General features: G+C 42.6%; 1 protein-coding gene across 9 annotated transcripts in view; it reads right to left on the minus strand.

The window, feature by feature from the left end:
- The window catches only part of TEAD3 (TEA domain transcription factor 3), a 108,491-nt gene extending 95,440 nt beyond the window's left edge, over positions 1-13,051 (minus strand). For 2 of the 9 annotated variants that reach the window (XM_084852910.1, XM_084852916.1), the window contains exon 1: positions 12,705-12,925. The gene's annotated coding sequence lies outside the window, so the exon portion shown is untranslated. Of the gene's footprint in view, positions 1-6,685; positions 6,882-12,348; positions 12,369-12,704 lie in introns of those variants that run through there. The other 7 variants (XM_084852913.1, XM_084852909.1, XM_084852911.1 and 4 more) reach the window with 7 other exon arrangements.
- Between the last annotated feature and the right edge of the window lie 257 nt (positions 13,052-13,308).

A 13,308-nucleotide genomic window follows, 5' to 3' on the forward strand; every position in this document is an offset into this window, starting at 1 on the left:
CCTTGATTATAACAGGCATACAGAATATTTTTAACTGACGGTGACTGGAAATCTTTACAATATTAGAAAATGGTTATTAAATACCCCCAAGTTTGTTTAGGCATGGGGTGGAAGAAGGCAAACTAAAATAGGCTCTTCTCTCTATTTCAGTGCAATCCATCAAATTCTAAGTATCAGAATTAAAAGCACAAGCCAAATCCATTTCACCTCTGTCCCTTCTTCTCCTGAGTAGTAGGACATGGATCTCCTCTGCAGTGAGAGAGCAAGCCCCAAAAGCCATCTGGGATCTCACTATGACCAATATGCATGTCTCACTTCCTGTGTTAAAGGAGAAAGTGCAAGTCACTCCTTAAAGAGATATCGTGCTGGGTCCTGAAAATTAAACTTTTCCAACCAAATGGAGGGTGCATTTCAAAAGGCAGACAAATCTCAGTCACTCAGTAGTTAGCACATATACACAACCCAGTACTACCATATTCTCATATTGCAGTGCATCCAAGTTTATGACATAGGCTTTATTAGGAGGTGCCTCAATTCCCTGACATGTATGCATCAGTGGAGTCATAGGGGATGTAACGCAACCTGAAATACTGATTGCTGGTATATAATCTCTCAAAGAGATAGAAATTACAGATTCACTATTCTACAGGTAATAATGTATGAGTGGAAAGCACAGTTACATTAGGAAGTCATGCTTCACCAAATCTATGGAAATTATTTGGAGGGATGTAAATAAAATTCATGCCATAAAATGTGTGTGTGTGTCTTGGGGGGAATCTGAGAAGAGCAAAAGTCTTCATAAACTTGAATTGCTGAAAGGCAGAACACAATAATAAATTTCACAACAAAGAAAAGGTAGACATTAAATGATTCCCCCTATATGGGCATTCCCCCTGTATTCCAACTACTCAATAAATGGTTTGGAAAAGAAGGGTGAAAATGAAGTGATGACATATGCTGACAACACCCATTTTTAGAAGACATTAATGCTTTGCAGCCGTCTTGTGAGCTTTACTGAAAGACCTCTCAACACTAGTGCTTGAATTAGGAAGGAATATAGAAAGTATTCTTATACTGTGTTAGTCCAGTGGTCCATATAACTTACCATCTATTCTACACTGACTTCCAGCAACTGTGCAGAGTCAGACAGGAATCCTTCCCAGCCCTGTCTGGAAATGCCAGGGGTTGAAATTGGGACATTCTGCGTGCAAAGAATATGCTCTACTATTGTGCTACAGCCCTTCTCGAAATTAAATGGTAGGTAACTTGTGATGCAGAGAAGGTAAAATAATGCACTCTGGGAACCCCAGCATATCAATGGTTGCCACTGTGTGGCATTAAATGAGTCTCTTTTCCCATTACAGTTATATTAGGCTGGTGGGCCTTCAGTTTGTGAGGAAGTATAGCTGGTTGAGATGGAATGGATGTTTCAGTTAGCAGGACAGGTGTGTGTGTGTGTGTGTGTGAGAGAGAGAGAGAGAGAGAGGGAGGGAGGGAGGGAGAGAGGGAGGGGCTTTGGCTTTAGAGGATTTTGGAGGTCAAACAGTGGCACCTGGAAGAGGGCTTAGAAAGTTGGGAGTTACAGTCTGTAAGTGAGTGCCCAAGCCTGGGGGCTGGTAGAAGCTGGTAATTGGGTCAGAGCTGGTGCTGGTGAAGGGATCTGGACAGGCAAGATGTAGAAGGGTAAATGTTGGGGATGGAAAGCAAGGGGTAGTTTTTAACATATAAATTAACTACTAGCCCTACAACTTGCGGTGTTTGGGGGGCAAAATTATGGAAGCAGCAAGTGAGCGAAGAGCTTGACCTACCAACAAACTTGTATTTTACACCCTCAAATCTGAGGATATATCTTCAGTCCCAGAGGGGATCCTACAATTGCCAAATAAATGCTAGAGATCTATAAAAGAAGATGGATTTCATAATAATATTTTTAAAATTATATTGCTAGTCTCTTAGGTATAGAGAAACAAATTGCTAGGTATAGCGAAACAAATCAGTTGGACTAAATGTCACTCGCCTCATATCAAGTTTACAATTATATTTTCTTAAAAATTATGTTCCATCACTCTACCAAGAACAGCAAAATGATTAACATCACATAGGCCTGGTTCATACATAATTCACAAAAATCTATGGTTTTTGCCCTACCCAGGGGTTGTCTGGCAGACGATTGAGGAAACCACGGTTTGTTTCCTCAATCTCTCCATTGATACTATCAACCATGGTATCCTTCTGGATCGTTTATCTGGATTGGGCTTGGGAGGCAGTTTTAAAGTGGTTCCAGTCCTTTCTGGAGGAGCAGTCTCAGAAGGTGGTGCTGGGGGACTTCGGTTCCACCCCATGGCCATTAGCCTGCGGGGTGCTGCAAGGTTCTATCTTGTCCCCCATGCTTTTTAACATCTATATGAACCTTCTGGGGGAAGTCATCAGGAGGTTTGAGGTGAAATGTCATCAGTATGCAGATGATACTCAGCTCTACCTCTCATTTCCATCTGCACATCCCAGGGAGGCTGTGGAACCCTTGAACCAGTGTCTGGAGGCCATTTTGGGATGCATGAGGGTGAACAAGCTGAAACTTAACACAGACAAGACAGAGGTACTGTGGGTTGGGAAACCAACTATTTTGGATGGAGGTTTACAACAGGTCTTAGATGGAGTTGCACTCCCCCTGAAAGACCAACTGCACAGTCTGGGAGTCCTCCTGGACTCTGAGCTAACTGGAGAAGGCCAGGTGGCTGTGGTATCCAGGAGTGTTTTACCAGCTTAGGCTGGTACACCAACTGCGGCCCTATCTGGAGAGGACACACCTTGTCTCAGTTATTCACGCACTAGTCACATCCAGGCTGGACTTCTGAAATGCACTATACATGGGGCTGCCTTTGAAGACGGTTCAGTTACTCCAGCTTGTGCAGAATGCTGCCGCCTGTTTATTGGTGGGGGCGAGGTGATTCGATCATATAATGCCTATACTGCGCCAGCTGCACTGGTTACCAGTGCATTTCTGAACCCAATTCAAAGTGCAGGTTTTGACCTTTAAAGCCTTAAACGGTTTGGGACCAAGTTACTTGAAGGACTGCCTTCACCCATATCAGCCTGCCTGCACTTTAAGATCAGAAAGAGAGGCCCTTCTCATTTGCCCATCCGTGAGAGCAGTCACGTGGGTGACCACAGGTGAGAGGGCCTTCTCTGTAGCGGCCCCACACCTTTGGAACAAGCTGCTATCAGAGGTCCACCATCCTCCGTCATTGCAGAATTTTAAGAAGGCCTTGAAAACATATTATTTTACCTTGGCCTTCTATTGATATGACTGCTATTGGTACTGTTACTGCTGTTAACACCGTTGCTGGTTTTATTTTTGTTTTTATTGTTTTCATGTTTTATCACTTTTAATATTTTAACTGTTTTTATGTATTTTATTGCTGTGAGCCGCGTTGGGAGGGCTTCCGCCCTGAAAGGCGGCCAAGAAATATTTTAAATAAATAATAAAATGTTTGTTTCCCTCCTCCTTCACCTGCTCCCTCCTTGTATCCCAAATGCCTTTGCAGTACTGTAGTAATGGCATGCAGAACGACTGGGTTTTGGGGGGGGGGGTTTAACCACTCTTGCCCACCATCTCTGTAACCTGATGAAACAAACCTTGAACAACCCAGTTCTGGATTCGCACGTGACAACAACCCATGGTTTAAACAACACAGAGGTCACAACTAAACAACAAATCATCGGTTCTCTTTCTCGGTTGTTCGTGGTTAACCAACCATGGTTTGTTAGTGCAGCTGAACTCACACATCATGACAATTCTGCAACTTACATCATGGGATAGTGTTATGTGTTAATCAGGCCATATTGTCTAAGACCAATCAAACAGCCTAAAATGGCTGCCTGCCCCACCATTAATAATTACAGTTATCACCCAACTAAAGAAATGGTCACTGATTGATTAAATCTACATAACTTTGCATACAAACACAATAATAGCCCTGAAGAGGAAAAAAAAAACATTTGTTTTTAGATTATGTGCACACATGTTGCAACAAGCAACAGTTCAAAAGAATTCCTTCCCCTGTGAGATAGAAGGAGGAACGTTTCTTCTAACATATATTTAGAAGTGCAGGTTTTGACCTTTATCTGCCTCCTGTGCGTTTAGTAGGCATTTGCATTGTATATAATCACATTTTTAAAAACTGCTGCCCAACTTATTTAGGGCATATTTTGAATAAATGAAAATACTTTAATTGATTAATGTAACTCAGACTTCCAGATGTGTTGAACTGCAACTCTCATCATTCCCAGCCAGCATGGCCCATGCTGGCTGCGAATGATAGGAGTTGGAGAACAACACATGTGGAAGGCACCATGTTGGAGGAGGCTAACTCACTGGCCTAATAGCCTTCATTTTTATTGGGTGATCTTTTTTCTTTTTTCAAGAAATAAATTACACATCTGTAACTTACAATAATTTTCTGGTGAAGACTTGGTGACATGCATCACATACAAGTGATATTTGTGGCCTAATTATTAATGCACAGGGCATGAATTCTGGAAATCTGGAATACAATCAGGCTCCTAGCACGGGCTCCTTCATGTTGCCCAAATGGGAATTAAATATCTCAGCACTGACCTCACTTGCTCTAGCTTCACCACTGACTCGTGTGGGGGTGGATTTATATTACTACCAGGTGTTTGTGAAAATCCTAGCTTTAGTTCAATGTTCATTTTTTCTAGAGAGAAATCAAAAATCACCTTCTAAGAATTTGCCTTAAATATTTCCATTAGAATGTACTATAAATTCTGGCTCAAGTGGCTTCGATCTCCAGGTAGCAAGAATAGTAATTTCCTTTCCTTCATCATCCATTTCAGCACAAGATACCCTAGAACAGCCTTCCCCAACCTGGTGCCCTCCAGATGTTTTGGACTACAACTCCCAGGATTCCTGACCACTGACTATGCTGGCTGGGGCTGATGGGAGCTGAAGTCCAAAACATCTGGAGGGCACCCGGCTGGGGAAGGCTGCCCTAGAAACTTCAAACAATTGTGAAGCTTCCTTGTTTGGTTTATTTTATTTAACATTTATTCTGCTGTCTAGCTTTACATCACTAGGCTGTAATACTGTCTGCACTTGCTTGGGAGTAAGCTCCACTGAACTCTGTAGGTCTCATGTCTGAGTATCATACACAGATCAGACTGCTAGTTATCCAACCATTTATCCGATTCCTCTCATCCTTCCATGGCTCCTCATATAATCATGCAGCACTGTGTTACACTGTATAACCATACAGCATCACATAAAGTTCAGAGCAGTGGCCCTGAACTTCATCTAAAAATTAAAATGCCGCATGAAGACATGCACATCAGATGGGCAAACTCTTCATGTGTCTAGGAGCACCTTCCTTATTACTGGACAAACAAGGTGCATAATGCAAATGATAACGTAAATGATCGGGACAACACACGGCAAGGAGCATTCGCAATAACAACCGTACTAGGCACGACGAGACAGATATCTAACTTAATTGTTTATAAAAGACACAGAAAAGACCTATACTGAGGCAACTTCATAATATTAAATGACTCTTCTCAAAGGATAAGAGAAGATTAATACAGAACCCATGTTGTCATATTCCACTCGTGATGCTTAGCCTACCTTGGAACTGCAAATATCCATACTGCCATGATCTAAGAACAGCTCCCATCATAAGAGACCAGCACAATCTTGTCAAAGAGATTGAGAGTATAATTCTGTACCTTTCCTTTCGTTGTTTTTTAAAACAGCAAGCTGACTTCCCTATGTTTTTGCCTTTGTTGTGTTTGGATTGCTTCACTGTTTTTATTAGTGTTTTGATTTATTTTTCTGTAAACTGCATTAGGATTCATTTTGGATGAAAGTGATATCTATTACTGTTGTTATGATGATGACAATGATGATGAAGTTTCTCATCATAAGATCACCAGATACTGTCCATTGATTAAAGTCACAATTTTATATTTATTATAAAATATGTTGGGTTTTCTTGTCCAAAATTAAATTAAAATCCCAGGAGAGAAAGATACAATGGGAGTCCTCATATAATGGGTCAGGATGCTGCCATGTCAACTGTACAAAGCCCCATGAACAACAATAGTAAAGCTTCAAACAGGAATGCCTTTTAGTCACAGTGTGCATGTTTGTGTGTGTGCGTGTACACACACAGCCTGTGGTTCAGACCACATGTGCTCTTTAAAGATTGCTTTTTCAGAATTTAACACAGCATTATAAATAATGGTTCAGACAGTGCTTATCCACACAACACTGCTCCTTCTCTCCCTGTGAAAAGGGGACAATATAACATAAGCTGCAAGTAGGGCTCTCTCGTTCTGTTTTGGCCTTAATAGTTACTGGGCTTTAAACTACAAAAAAAGAATTCAGCAGCCACATGCAGCTCTCATCATGCTGTCCTCTTGAACCAGGGATAGACATGATAGCATGCATTTGCATTCACATATGGGGACAGTCCTGGAAAAGGCAGTGGAGGTGCCCTCAGTCACCTAAAGGCTTGGGCCACAGGTACCTGAAGGCTGCCTTCTTCTACACAAATCAGCATCTATAATAATACCATCTTTGGAGGCTCTCCTCCAGGATCTAAGTTCTGAGCTTCTAAGTTCAGCTGTGGCCTCCCATCTTTGGAATGCCTTTCCCAGGGAGGCTTACCTGGCACCAACTCTTTGTGCCTTTTCAGCATTAGGGGACCTTTTGTTAATGCTGAGGGCTGCATTTCCTCAGGGATAATCTATTAGAGGACATAGGCAGGCAGGCAGGCAGGCCAAAACCAGCAGCGGGTGTGGCCAGAACCCAATGTAGGCAGGGCCACTCCTTCTGTTTCTCTACCTCCATTTTTTTCCTGTCTGTCTCTCTGACCCCTCCTCTTTCTCCCTCTTCCTCTACTCCCTGCAGGCTACCAGGTTAGGGAGAGATTATTCTTGGCAGAGGTCAGAACTGGGGGATGCTGGGAGTTGTAGGACTTATTTCTGTCTATACATGCATAGGATTACACCCTTAAGTTCTATTTTCCTGTGCTTTATAGCCTCTCAGGCTGCTTGAGCTTTCTAAAAAGCTCCCTAGAGGACTTAGCCAGGACTTCCTCCCTTGGGGCTTTCCAATAGAGCTGCCTGCCGAGTATCTGAAAGCCAAGTGAGAAGGAGGGAGAGATGGTACTGTCTTTTTAACAACAAAACCAAAAATGCCTCGCTGGGCTTATGGTTTGAAGTTTGCTTATTTGAAACTAACCATAGCTAATGTTAAACAGTTTGTTGGTCCAGATGACACGACAAACTGCTGTTAAGTGGAAGTGAAAGCTCCCAAACTCTTCTTCACAGCTACACATGAGAAGGAGGAGAAGTGTGCAAGCCAGAAGCTTGCTGTGGTTCATTTCTGCTAATTCATATTGCACTAAACTATGGTTTTAAGCATGACATGCAAGTGCTGCCTCAGACTGTGACAGAAGCTATGAACTGGCACTCTATAAATTACATCCGAACAGGATCAGTTTATTATGCATCCCACTCAGAGACTGTTCATGAAGCAGACATTTCTCTATTCTCAAACCCAGTAAAATTAGGGAGGCGATCCCAACTCCACAGAATATCTAATCTCTGCTCTCTACTGAAACTGCAAACAAGGAGGGCCTGTTACTGTCAATAGGGCTGGTGGTTTCTGCAAGACAAGCACAGGTCCCACAAGGAAACTGGACCAAGAGCTGTCAAACTTGTTTCGCAAAAGGTATCAGATTGTGGCAATTGTCATTACTTCTAGTTCAGTTTGAAATCTGTTCAGGCTCCTATGCAAAAACTGAAATCACACCCTCTAACATGTTCACTGGCAGCTTAAAACGGTTGTGTATAGATTATGCTCTTATACTTGAGAAAGCCAAGACCATAAACCTATGTACATTTTCCTGGAACTAACCCCAATGGAACATAGTGGGCAAGTTTGAACAATCATGGTGGGGGAAGAAGCCATCATGACTTCTCCCACCGCCCCTGCACATGCTGCAAACGTGACTGCCATTTGCAGTATTCCCTGCGCTTCAGCACGAGTTGGCATGTTGTCTGAACCTGGCATATGGTGTGGTTTGGGGGGGAAGGTTTGTACCCACCCTACTACCTCTATTGCACACATGGATTGTAGAATGGGTACAAAGCCCTCCTCCCCCTGTACCATGCACTGGGTTTGGATGACATACCAACCCATGCTGTAGTGCAGGGAATAATGCAAATGGCAGTCACATGCACGGGGGCAGGTGGCGAAGCTACAATGGCTTCTTCCCTGCTGTGATCATCTGAACCCAGTGAGATTTACTTCTAATTAAATAACAATAGGTTGTACAAAAGAAGTGAAGAATTTTGTTTTTATTGGAAGCACTGACATTAGCCCCTGAAACAGTGTTTTCACCTTTGTAATTCCCACCAGTAGCATGTTTCATTTTTTAAAAGGCTCTGGTTGCAGGAAGGAACGTTTTCATTGCAGGCGTGGCACCAAATTAACTATACAAGGGCCAGATTTCTTCAGATATATTGAGGAACAGGCTTCCATTGGAGGATTCATCAAATCCCTAAACAGGTATGGTTCTACATCCTAATTTTAAAGGGTAATTTCATGTGCAAGAACCACATTTAGATGCTTAAATTCTAAAATTCAGAACTCTTGTCATTTTGGAAAGCCCTGCAAACTGAATAGAAATTTTAAAAATAATAATTTCAGAAAAATTGTGTTGTTGGGATAGGCTTTACTAGGATCAACTAAACTGTTATAAAGTAATGAGCAAGTTTTTGAATTCCCTAGAACTATTCTTCAGGCTAGGTATTAGGCAAAAAGGGGGAGCATGGGATGAGGGAGATGTTCCTAGGCATGGTGAAAAAGCCAAAGTCTGCACTTTATAAAATGGAGTGAAGGGGTATTCTGTACATTTACAGCAGAATCCCATATATGTTTACTCAGGAGTACATTCTACTGTGTTCAATGAGATACATTCCCATGTACATTTGCAGCCTTAATTAGGCTAAATAATTCCTGAATATTGGCCATGCTGCCTGGGGTTTATGGGAGTTGTAGTCCAAAATATTTGGAGGGCACCAGGTTGCCTATCCCAAGACTAGATCATGTTGGGAACAAAACAGATTTAAATATTACACCAGAGGCTACTGACAGAAATGCTTATTTAATTAATTTATTGCATTTATATCCTGTCTTTCCTCCAAGGAGCTTAAAGCAGCATATACAATTCTCTTGCCTCCATTTTATCCCCACAACAAGCCTGTGAGGTAGGTAAGGCTGAGAGATAGTGACTGGCCCATGGTCACCTAAGTGAGCTTCATGGCTGAGCAGCAATTTGGCCCTCAGTCTCCCAAGTCCTAGTCTAGCACTGTAACCACTACATCACACTACAAATAAAATAAACAATCGACTAGTATTTATTTGGCTCTCTTTCTGTAGCACTAAATGGAATATTGGCAAAGTGGAGATCAGCTTTAGATAGTGTACTATGTATATAAACTGAAAGCTTCCAGTTTCCACTTATCAAAATACAGGAGCATGTTATTATGTTTTGGCTATCAAGTGTAAATGTAACTTTTTACCACGTGTTAAGTAAAGTTAATGTAAGAACTTTCTAATTGAAAATATATGTCTTACAATGAGAAAGCCAATATGCACGTTCTATGCCTGAAAATTAAAACTATGTGGTGAAAACAGGGTTTCATATCCAACAGTTTCAAAACTTCACAAGCTGTTTTGTTCCAGGAACTTAGAAGGTTTGTGCCTATTGTTCCATGAAATTCACAATCATTTGTACAAGTCTAAAACTGATTTTGAAGCTTACTAATATAGTAAGTTATTTATTTGTATTTAAACTACTTATATGCACCACTTGATATCATAAGATCTCTAGCAGGACTTCAAAACCCCATGACAGGTAGTTTCAGCGCTAGTGTTAACCCTCCATTTAGGGAACCTTTTAGGAGATACAGAGGCCCAGAGGCATACATATCATTATGAAGCCTCCAACTGACCTACTCTGACTAGATCTTCAACCTTATATAAATAAGGAGGTCTGGTGAAGCTATAAATGACCCAATTATCACCATATTGTCTTATGTGATTATATACAGATACTCTTAAAGCTGAAGAGAGGTACTACAAAGACAGCACAGTGGAGTGGTTTGGCATTAAATGGAAGTTATTACTTGAAAATAAAATCCATAGGAAATAGACTACTTGCTCTTCCACAGTAAGAAAGTTTGTGTGGATGGTATCCAGCCAAAACTGTAAGTTTTTCCTGCATTTATAATACAAATGCATAATATAAGACATTCCTATCTTTTTTCTTATGCCATAATAGTTTTAGAATAGAACTAACAAGCTTATTAGCTCTCTAGAAGCAAAATGCATCACTATTTGATGGCATTTTATTAGTAGACGTCTGCAGGAGATCCCCTAGAATTATTATTAGCACTCACTTCTATATATTACAGTATAATCCTAGATCTGTTTACTCAAAAGTAAGTCCTATTGAATTCAACAGAGCTTAACAGTGCAATCCTACACATGAAAGTCAGTCAATGGGGCTTACTCCCACATAAGTGCGTACAGGATTACAACCTTAGTAAACTTGCACTGATTCATGGGAAAGTACATAATATTATACTCAGCTCCTTATTTTCAGCTCTTTTGTATGGCTTGCTGGATCACCATTAGCAATTTGAAACCTTGCCCCCCACCCCCTGCCTCAATGCAGATAAAAGAAATTAAGCCTATCACTTACCTGAAAGCAAGTCAAGAGTCCTTCTATTTTTTTACATTTGGTCAGGACACAAATATAACTCACATAAACAGCTCCTGAAGACAATTGAGGAACACTCTCTCCAAAGAAGCAGGTCTTCATTTGGGTAGTTAGATTTTGTTCATTCTAACCTAACGTGCAATCCAGGTGCTGTTTTTTAGACAGCTATTCCCCCGATCAGAGCAAGCTCTCACATGTCTGGGCCTGTGTGATCTATCATACATCCAACCCCATAGAGCCATGACCAAACAGCAACCTATCTCAGAGGCCTCACTACAAGCAAGTGGTCTCCAGTACAAAGGACCTTCCCCTGAAAAGTCCCAAATGTCAGGCCTCTCAATAATGCTGTATCCTTACTCACAAGAGACTATATCACCTGGAAGTAACTCTACTGTTTCCCTCATTAACCCCTCCCCAGCTCATTCAGATGTTACTTCACATGGACCAAATGCCTGCCTCAAAAACATTTTACCTTGGGAAACTATTCAACGTACTTGGAAGGGAGAAGGAGCATGCCACACTCCTGCCCTGGTGCAACCACCAATATACCACGGTTATTTATGACCAGCCAATACAAAGCCCACTCTTTTTAGTTCTTTGCCCTCTGGTCTCATGGCTTCCCTATTTCTTTGTTAATCCATTAACACTGTAAGTCAATTTACCCATAACTAATCGGTGAGAACTGGATTCTCCCTCCCCTCCTTATGACTGAATCCAACATCTTGCTCTATCCAATCCCCTTCCCCCCGCTTGAGTTTTTAATCTAAATTATGCCATCTTCTCCCAACATCAGCCAGTATTCTTTGTCCTTCTCACACATATGCCAGACTATGCCATTTCAAATGTAACTTTCCTAAATACAGCATAAATGTATACATGTTATGGATCTTCAAACGCATTTGTTTTTATGAACGTGACCATGGAGTGAGAAATATAGCATTACGCAAATATCACACACAAAGGTAATTAATTGAGGAAATGCGTTTGTGTAATCCATGAGTTGTCAACACTTTGCCCGGTGGCCTATGTACAAGTTGCCAGTACGTACACACACAAGGAGAACAAATGCTGTTTTAAAACCCTTCCTCTCAAATTTTAATAAAAATTGTTAAAAGAGACCCCAAAGTTTGTGGAGCACGGTCTTAACGCTTGAGAGACAAAAAAGATTGTATAACCTATTTTTATACAGAGATATAAATTTTCTATTCTCATTATCAATATACAGTCTGGGTCATACACTAAAGCTACCTTGGAAGAAGTACAGCTTAGTTACAACCAACTGGGATGGATAAAGTGTAAGTTAAAAAAGGAATTAATCCAGATCTGTTACAGGCCGCCACATCAAAGCTTAAAACTGATAAAGATGGGATTGGGGCAGAAACCAAGCCTTCTTAACATATCCCTGGATGTATTCCAAGTGGAAACTGTAGGACCTTACTCCTTTTTTAAGTCCTTGGGCTTTCCCCAATGTCTGCTGAGCAAAGGGAAAGTTGTCCCCAAAGAAGAAGTTACCCCAAAACGCTCCATGGATACTGACTGGATACAGTGTCGTTCTCCAGAGGGAAACTGCAACAAGGCACAGCCAAGGAGTGAAACGGGAAGGTGTGGGGGGAGAGAAATAGGGGGTAAAGGGAGAATGGGCTTTCCCCTCAGCTCTCCTCTGTCTAGCATTACCAACAATATGGGCGGGAGAGCGCTTGCGGTTTTGGTCTGGGGGAGGCAAACTATGTGAAGGGACAGGGGGCGGGGAAACTGCGTCGTGCACCCCCCACCCGCACCGCCCCAGACAACAGTGTGGAGAGGGGGGCGCAATAGAGACAAATCTTCTTCCTCTTCCCAAGAAAAGAGTTTCCAGGGCCGGGGCGGGAGCGCTTTGCTAGCTTGCTTACTTACTTACTCCGTGCCCCGTCTGGGGAAGGGTGGGTGGTGGTTCCGCCGGTGCAGCCGGTTGAGGCTCTGGTTCGGTTCGGGGGAGAAGGTGACAGGGCAGCAGGAAGAGGGGGGGGCGCGCGGTAGGCTGCTGGGCTGGCAGTCGGGCTGGCTGGCTGAGGAATCCGCCGCGCACCGAGAGAAGCTAGCCGGGAACCGACCAAGAGCGACGGGAAAGTTTGTGCGAAGGAGGGAGGAGCAGAAACTTGGAAAGAGAGAAAGAAGGAGGGAGGGAAGGAAGGAGAGCAGGAGCCAGCCCCCGCCCTTCTCGCGGATGGACAGCCTCCTCCTCCACCACCGCCGCTGGGGGAGGAGACCTTCTCCTCGAGGAGCGGGTCCCTCGCATTCGCAGAGGGGGAGTTCTTTCTGCTGCAGGCAGGCCGGAAGGGGGGCTGGGAGGAAACTGGACGCATTTACTGGAAAAGGCTGCGTCGTTATGGCCAACCAAGTTTGTCTAACGAAAGGAAGGACAGGGTTTTGGGGGTGGAGGTCGACTTCTTAGTGAAATGTTACGGGGTCAAGAGGTGCATCTCTCTTCCCTGAGGGAACATGTATGCGGATAGACTTA

Source organism: Heloderma suspectum, chromosome 4 (assembly GCF_057233095.1).
Source record: "Heloderma suspectum isolate Gila_16-S chromosome 4, 16-S_ref, whole genome shotgun sequence".
NCBI classification, from domain to species: Eukaryota; Metazoa; Chordata; class Lepidosauria; order Squamata; family Helodermatidae; genus Heloderma; species Heloderma suspectum.